Here is a 7,824-nt window from a genome sequence, read left to right as displayed (position 1 = left end):
TTCCATGAATAACAGGATGACAGTGCTACAGTGCTACAGTCCCTGGTTAAAAGGATATGAAAGGAAAATGGGTTCCTCTTTTCTCTGGAATGATGCTTAGGAGACCTAAGTAGAGGAAACTTCCTACTCTTTTTGCTTTCTATGCTTTATTTCACTTCACTTAATCACTTAACTTCCCGTTAGTCGTCGATTTGCTCGAGCGGGCGCCAGTAACGTCTCCCGAATCGGACGTTTACATTTGAATAGATGTGGCTCACTGCCTGCAGTTTCTATCTTCGTTGTCTACGCACCAACATCTCATTATGATGAAAGAGAAATTGAGAAGTTCTACATGGAGCTGGAGAAGTTCTATAAAGAAGACCACACCTTCTACAAGATCATTGTGGGTGATTTTAATGCCAAGATAGGACCGAGAAGATCAGCTGAAGAACTTCACATCGGGACCCATGGCCTAGAATGGAACGAACAGGGTGAGAGACTGTCTGAGTTCATCATGTCAACCAAGACCATTCATGGTAACTCACAGTTCCAGAAGGCAGAATCTAAACGATGGACATGGGAGTCTCCCGGTGGATGATTCCACAACGAAATAGACCGCATCATATTCAATCGACGGTTTTGCCTGACTGATGTCACTGTTGTCCCAAAATTTCGAACGGGATCGGACCACCGTCTCCTTCGTGCAAAATTCTACTTCACAGAGTGGGGAGAAAGGGCTGCAAAGTTCAAAAAGGGAACTCCCAGAATGACCACCAACTGGGATCTCTTTGGTACTATTGTGGCAACATGGGAAGATGCCATTGTTGACAACATTGACGAGGAATATGATCGACTGGTTCAGCACCTCCATGAATGTGCGAGGAACGCCAAGAGAGAGATAGCCACAAAAAATCGCCTATCTTCGAAAACTCTTGAGCTAATTCACCAGCGTAGTTTGGCGCATGCCTCAGGCAACCGCAAGCTAACGTCCGAGCTCGCAAAGCAGTGCAGAGATGCGATCAAGGAAGACCTCAAAGAGAGAAGAGCAGAAGTACTGGTAGATGCGGCAGAAGCCGGGAAAAGTATTCGTAACGCCCGCCTGTCCTTCGCCAACTACAAGACCAAGATGACTGCCCTCCGACGTCCTGATGGATCCATCACATCCTCCAGAACGGCAATGGAGAAGATTATCCATGACTTCTACTCAAATCTCTTTGATAGCCAGGTCCACTTGCCGACATACCAAATTCCACAGGATGGATATGTCGTTCCCAACATTCTCCCTCCTGAAATCCGAGACGCCATTTTGTCGGTAAAGAAACAAACAGCACCCGGCCCAGACAAGGTCAGACCTGAACACCTGAAGAACCTGCCGTCAGTACTCATCAATACACTGGCTCGGCTCTTCACTCGCTACCTGTCTGAATGCAAGGTTCCGTCCCAATGGAAAACCAGCAGGACCGTACTACTGTTCAAGAAGGGAGACATCCATGACATTTGCAACTATCGCCCAATCTGCCTATTGTCTGTCATCTACAAGTTGTTCACTCGAGTCATCCTAAATAGGATTGGCAGAACACTAGATGAAGGACAACCATGCGAGCAAGCCGGGTTCCGCAAAGGATTCAGTACCATCGACCATATCCACACAATAAACAAGCTCATTGAGGTTTCTCGGGAGTTCAAAATTCCGCTCTGTTTAACGTTCATTGATTTAAAGAAGGCCTTTGATTCTGTTGAGACGGAAGCGGTCATTGAAGCCCTAGCCAATCAGGGCATTCAAGCCCAATACATCAGGATCCTCCGTGAGCTGTATTGCGGATTCACTACCAGGATCTCACCATTCTACAAAGAAGTGATCGTTGATGTCAAGAGAGGGGTGCGGCAGGGTGATACCATTTCACCGAAACTCTTCAGTGCCACCCTCGAGAACATCATGCGACGACTGGAATGGGAAGGAATGGGAGTGAAGATAGATGGTCTTCACTCTAGGTGGCACTGGTGGCAACTACACCACCTCCGCTTTGCTGATGACATTGTTTTAATAACACCAAACATCAGCCAAGCGGCACAAATGCTGGCCGACTTTGACTGTGAGTGTGGAAAGGTAGGACTACAGCTGAATCTTACGAAGACAATGTTTATGAGAAACAGCCTTGTTCCTGACGCCCCATTCGCTCTCAATGGAACGACCATCTCCGAATGCAACAGCTATGTGTACCTAGGTCGAGAGGTCAACATGACAAATGACCTGGCACCCAAGCTGCGCAGGAGGAAGAGAGCGGCTTGGAACGCCTTCAAGAACGTCGAAGAAATAGGTAAGAGGATGAAGAACCTCCGGCTCCGGGCACATCTCTTTGATTCCACTGTTCTTCCTCCATTAACATATGCCTCAGAGACCTGGGCCCTATGCAAACAAGATGAGAACGCTATTCAGGTCTCCCAAAGAAGAATAGAAGAGCTATGCTTGGAATATCACGTTTCACTCAAATGAGAGAAAGAATCCGGAGTTCTGACATCCGTCAACGATCAAGAATCAGGGACACTGTCTCATTTGCCAAGGTGTCGAAAATCAGATGGGCTGGTCACGTAATGAGATTTAAAGACGACCGCTGGACTAGAGCTGTTACTGATTGGATTCCACGGGATGTCAAAAGACCGCGTGGCCGCCCACCTTCCAGATGGTCAGACTTCTTCGTCAAGATCATGAACGATCCGTTTTAGGCCCTTCATGTTCCCGGAGCGAACAGATGCCATTGGGCTACACTAGCATGCTTTATTTATTTAACTTTATTTAAACAGCATGGTTTACAAAATTGCTCATAATACTATTGTTACAGGCATTCAATATTCCAACACTGATCCCATCACCAGTGTGATATTTCCTCCACCTTTGTCCCCATTTCCCGACTCCTTCAGCCTGTCTCTTAGCAAGCACAAAAATTATTTCGTATTGCTTGTTAAAACAAAATAGCTAATGAAATGATAAAAAAATGTACTTCAGAAAATAAAAAATTGTGAAAATTGTTATATCTTAATATAAAATTGTCATTAAAGTCATTGTCTGAGAGTTTACTGAGCTGCTTTTTGCCAGTTAAGCCTTCTGTTAATGTTTTTGTTTATTGAGCTAAGTGGGCTTCTATGCTACTTTCCATTCTAATTGTTGTGTCTGTCTATATTGTGGAATTTGAAGGTGTCACATTGGTGTGTATGTGGCCACATGCTCCAGGAGCTCCAGGATCTGTAAAACTGAAATGATTCTTGGCCAACCCCCATCCCAAGGGGACCCATAGTATTCAGCCCAAAGATCAGTGTACCCATGAGTTTTGGTGATTTGGCTGTCATCTATTCCAAAATTAGTCATGATGCTGTGAAATTGGGCCATTGTTTACATAGAAGCAGCTGTGATATGTCACCTTCTATACTTTCTGAACAAGAAGTGTTAAATAAAATTTCTGAATTTGGCCACCAAGTGTTGTCTCTTCTTCCAATCTGGGAGTTTGAAGATAAGAACCTGAGTGCACTGAAACATTTGGAGAGTTCCAGCCATGAGTGTCCAACTTTCTTCCTCATCCATAGTGGGAAACTGGTCTAATTCAGTCTCTCTCCATCCCTCTGATCCTCCAAGTTGTGAAATAGTAGATAGTGGTCACTAATATCAGGCCAATCCAAGGTTCACTGTATCACTGTCACTGTCATCCCACTGTTCATCGATTTGCTCAGGCAGGCACCAGTAATGTCTCCATTCGTTCCAGCCCTGAGATTTTAGCAGCCTTTTCTTACTCGTCCTTGTCAACGGTGCTGTATTGGAGGCTCTTTCAGGGTCAGGGGAATGAGATCCTTTATTTTTACTGTTTTTAGCATATAGAATTCACCACGGGGAGCTTTCCAGTCTCTACCATGTGGGCAGGATACTCTCGGTAACCAAGGATATGAACCGTATTTTCTGCCACTGGTCCTTGTGTGATAGTGATGGAATGGATTGTTAATGAGATTTGTGGCAACACTTGACAAACCAGAAGCTCATCCCTCCCTTAACCCAGTTTGAGATACTTAATCACTGCCATAGGCTGTTCTGCCCCCTCCCTTGAGGAGGTGACACTCAGTACTCTTGAATTCTGAATTCCTCCATTTTTCTAGCTCCTTTTCCCATGACTACCCTGTTTTCTGAACTTCAGGAAGTAAGTATCATGCAGGTCCAGAGAGAATCAATTAAAAAGTGACTAGGACATCACCAATCCAAGTGCCCCACATCCAGACCAGGTGCCAAGTGGCCCTGGCATCCCTCTTCATTACTTGCTGCTCCAGTAACCTCATTGCCCACCCCCAGTTCCAGGATAGGCAACTACTCACTTGGTGGAGGCTCTATCAAAGGTGGTGCTCAAGGGCACCATCCCTGGCTGGGGTTACCTTGGCAATGGCAACTCAGGGGCTGACCATCCTGAACTACCACCACAGGGGCCCGTCACAGACGCACAGGTGAAGAAAGGCAGGACTGCACTGTCACTGCTACCATTAGTGACCCTGACCTAGGGAGTGGTTTCTACCAGCAGCAGCAGAACAAGCAACTCTACTAACATGGATCACGACTGGAATTGCTGCCAGGAGCCACCAGGCCACGACAACCTATGTCAGCAGGCAAAGGGAATGGACACTGGTTGGCATGGGCAGCCCCAGGAAGCACCCTAGCACCTTCTTAGACGCTCATGACCATCATGACACGCATAGGGAATCCAGGTGGGACATATCTCAGGCTCTGGAAGTTCCCTGCCTCTCCATTCTGGAAGGTGAGACTTAAAGTGAATATTTGAGGGGTAAGAATTCTACCTCCACCTTTCTTCCCTTTGCATTGTTGGAAGCACATAAACATTCCCCCGCCCCCCGTTTCCCTTTTCAGGTCTTTCTCTAATTGGCCATGGCTCTATTCTTGCCTTCTTACCCCAATTCTGTCTTATTCCCCCAGGGTTCTCATTGGAAGATAGTAGGTGGTTCATCTGTTCACCCACTACCAAACACCCTTCCCAGTATGTATAGTATATTAAAAAGTAACCACTGGGCCCAAGAGATAGGTGGGGTGCCTGCCTTGCACACAAATGAGCCGGGTTCCATAGCCCACACTAAATATGTTCCCCTGAGTACAGAGCCAGAAGTAAACCCTGAGCACAGCCAGGTGAGCCCCCCACACGCAAAAAAAAAAAAGTTCGTAATATTTTTTGGTGGTGGTGGTTTCTGATTCAAACCTGGATATTCTCAGTACTTAAAACTGTTTCTGTGCTCAAGGATTACACTGAGCCACAACTAGATTTTTTTGGGGGGGAGCGGGTGATTAAATTGAACATACAAATTATTTTGAAAGAAACTTGATCAATTAATAAAATTATCTTCCCATTCAAAAGAAATCAACATCTCTCCATTTATTCACTCTTTGAAGTTCTTTCACAAATACATGCTGGTTTGCTATTACTGATAGAAAAATGATTATTTTTCTAAGTTATTTTGTACATAACACGCTAAACTGTATTATTACCTATAATGAATTTTCAAATATTTTAAATATTATATTTTATATACATATTTACTACATATGTACTTATATGTATCAAATATTATATATTCAATTATATTTCAAATACAATTGGTATTATTATATTATTTGCAAATACTGTCACTGTCACTGTCTTCCCATTGTTCATCGCTTTTCTCGAGTTGGCCCAGTAATGTCTCTAGTGTGAGACTTTGTTGTTACTGTGTTTGGCATATCAAATACATCACGGGTAGCTTGCCAGGCTTTGCCATGCGTGCAAGATACTCTCGGTAGCTTGCCGGGTTCTCTGAGAGGGGTGGAGGAATCAAACTCTGGTTGGCCATGTCACCCGCATGCAAGGCCGCATGCAACGCCCTACCCGCTGTGCTATTGCACCAGACCATTGCAAATACATGCAATATTTATTTTTGTTCCTAGCTCATAATTCTTTTTTAAAAAAACTTTTATTAGTGAAACACTATGAGGTACAGTTGTAGACTTACAAAATTTTGTGCTTGGGTTTCAGTTGTACAATGATCGAGTATCCATTCACTCCATCAGTGCCCATTCTCCACCGTCAATAATCCCAGTATCCCTCCCACCCCCCTCAACCCCCCATCCCACCCCACCTCTGTGGCAGGGCATTCCCTTTTGTTCTCTCTCGCCTTTGGGGTATTGTGGTTTGCAAAAGAGGTATTGAGTGGCAATCATCTTCGGTCTATAGTCTACTTTCAGCATGCATCTCCCATCCTGGGTGTATCTTTCCAACACCATTTACTTGGTGTTTCCTTCTCTATCTGATCTAGCTCATAATTCTTTTTTTTAAATTTTTATTAGTGAAACACCATGAGGTACAGTTGTAGACTTACAAATTTTTTCAATTATACAATGATCCTGGAGGTCTCTGGCTGCCGTAGCCCTGGCCGGGGCGGGGAGGAAAGCTCAACCCGCTCCCCTCCAAGGGACTCCGGGAAGGAACACCGAGGCGCGGGGGCAGAGACTGCACTGCTCTCGTCCGGGATCTGGATTTTATAGTCTCTGAGTCTTGGCCGCTGATGGGATTACACGGCGCCAGGGGGCCAGGTGGTGGGTGTGACCCCCGCCTACTGGAATTTGGAGGATCTGGGTGGAAGATGCTCGACTCCAATTCGAGTAGGCTTGGAGGTCTCGGGCCCGGAGCCCGCGTGGCTTTGTCCCTCTGCCAGTACCTTCAGGTGTGCGGAGAGTGGTCTCAGCATGGTGGTGGCTGGTCCTGGAGGTCTCCGGCTGCCGTAGCCCTGGCCGGGGCGGGGAGGAAAGCTCAACCCGCTCCCCTCCAAGGGACTCCGGGAAGGAGACCACTCTCCGCACACCTGAAGGTACTGGCAGAGGGACAAAGCCACGCGGGTTCCGGGGCCGAGACCTCCAAGCCTACTCGAATTGAGTCGAGCATCTTCCACCCAGATCCTCCAAATTCCAGTAGGCGGGGATCACACCCACCACCTGGCCCCCTGGCGCCGTGTAATCCCATCAGCGGCCAAGACTCAGAGACTATAAAATCCAGATCCCGGACGAGAGCAGTGCAGTCTCTGCCCCCGCGCCTCGGTGTTCCTTCCCGGAGTCCCTTGGAGGGGAGCGGGTTGAGCTTTCCTCCCCGCCCCGGCCAGGGCTACGGCAGCCGGAGACCTCCAGGACCAGCCACCACCATGCTGAGACCACTCTCCGCACACCTGAAGGTACTGGCAGAGGGACAAAGCCACGCGGGCTCCGGGCCCGAGACCTCCAAGCCTACTCGAATTGGAGTCGAGCATCTTCCACCCAGATCCTCCAAATTCCAGTAGGCGGGGGTCACACCCACCACCTGGCCCCCTGGCGCCGTGTAATCCCATCAGCGGCCAAGACTCAGAGACTATAAAATCCAGATCCCGGACGAGAGCAGTGCAGTCTCTGCCCCCGCGCCTCGGTGTTCCTTTCCGGAGTCCCTTGGAGGGGAGCGGGTTGAGCTTTCCTCCCCGCCCCGGCCAGGGCTACGGCAGCCGGAGACCTCCAGGACCAGCCACCACCATGCTGAGACCACTCTCCGCACACCTGAAGGTACTGGCAGAGGGACAAAGCCACGCGGGCTCGGGCCCGAGACCTCCAAGCCTACTCGAATTGGAGTCGAGCATCTTCCACCCAGATCCTCCAAATTCCAGTAGGCGGGGGTCACACCCACCACCTGGCCCCCTGGTGCAGTGTAATCCCATCAGCGGCCAAGACTCAGAGACTATAAAATCCAGATCCCGGACGAGAGCAGTGCAGTCTCTGCCCCCGCGCCTCGGTGTTCCTTTCCGGAGTCCCTT

The sequence above is a fragment of the Sorex fumeus genome, unplaced genomic scaffold, assembly GCF_029834395.1.
Source record: "Sorex fumeus unplaced genomic scaffold, SorFum_2.1 ptg000006l, whole genome shotgun sequence".
NCBI lineage: Eukaryota > Metazoa > Chordata > Mammalia > Eulipotyphla > Soricidae > Sorex > Sorex fumeus.
This window is presented reverse-complemented; position numbering follows the sequence as displayed.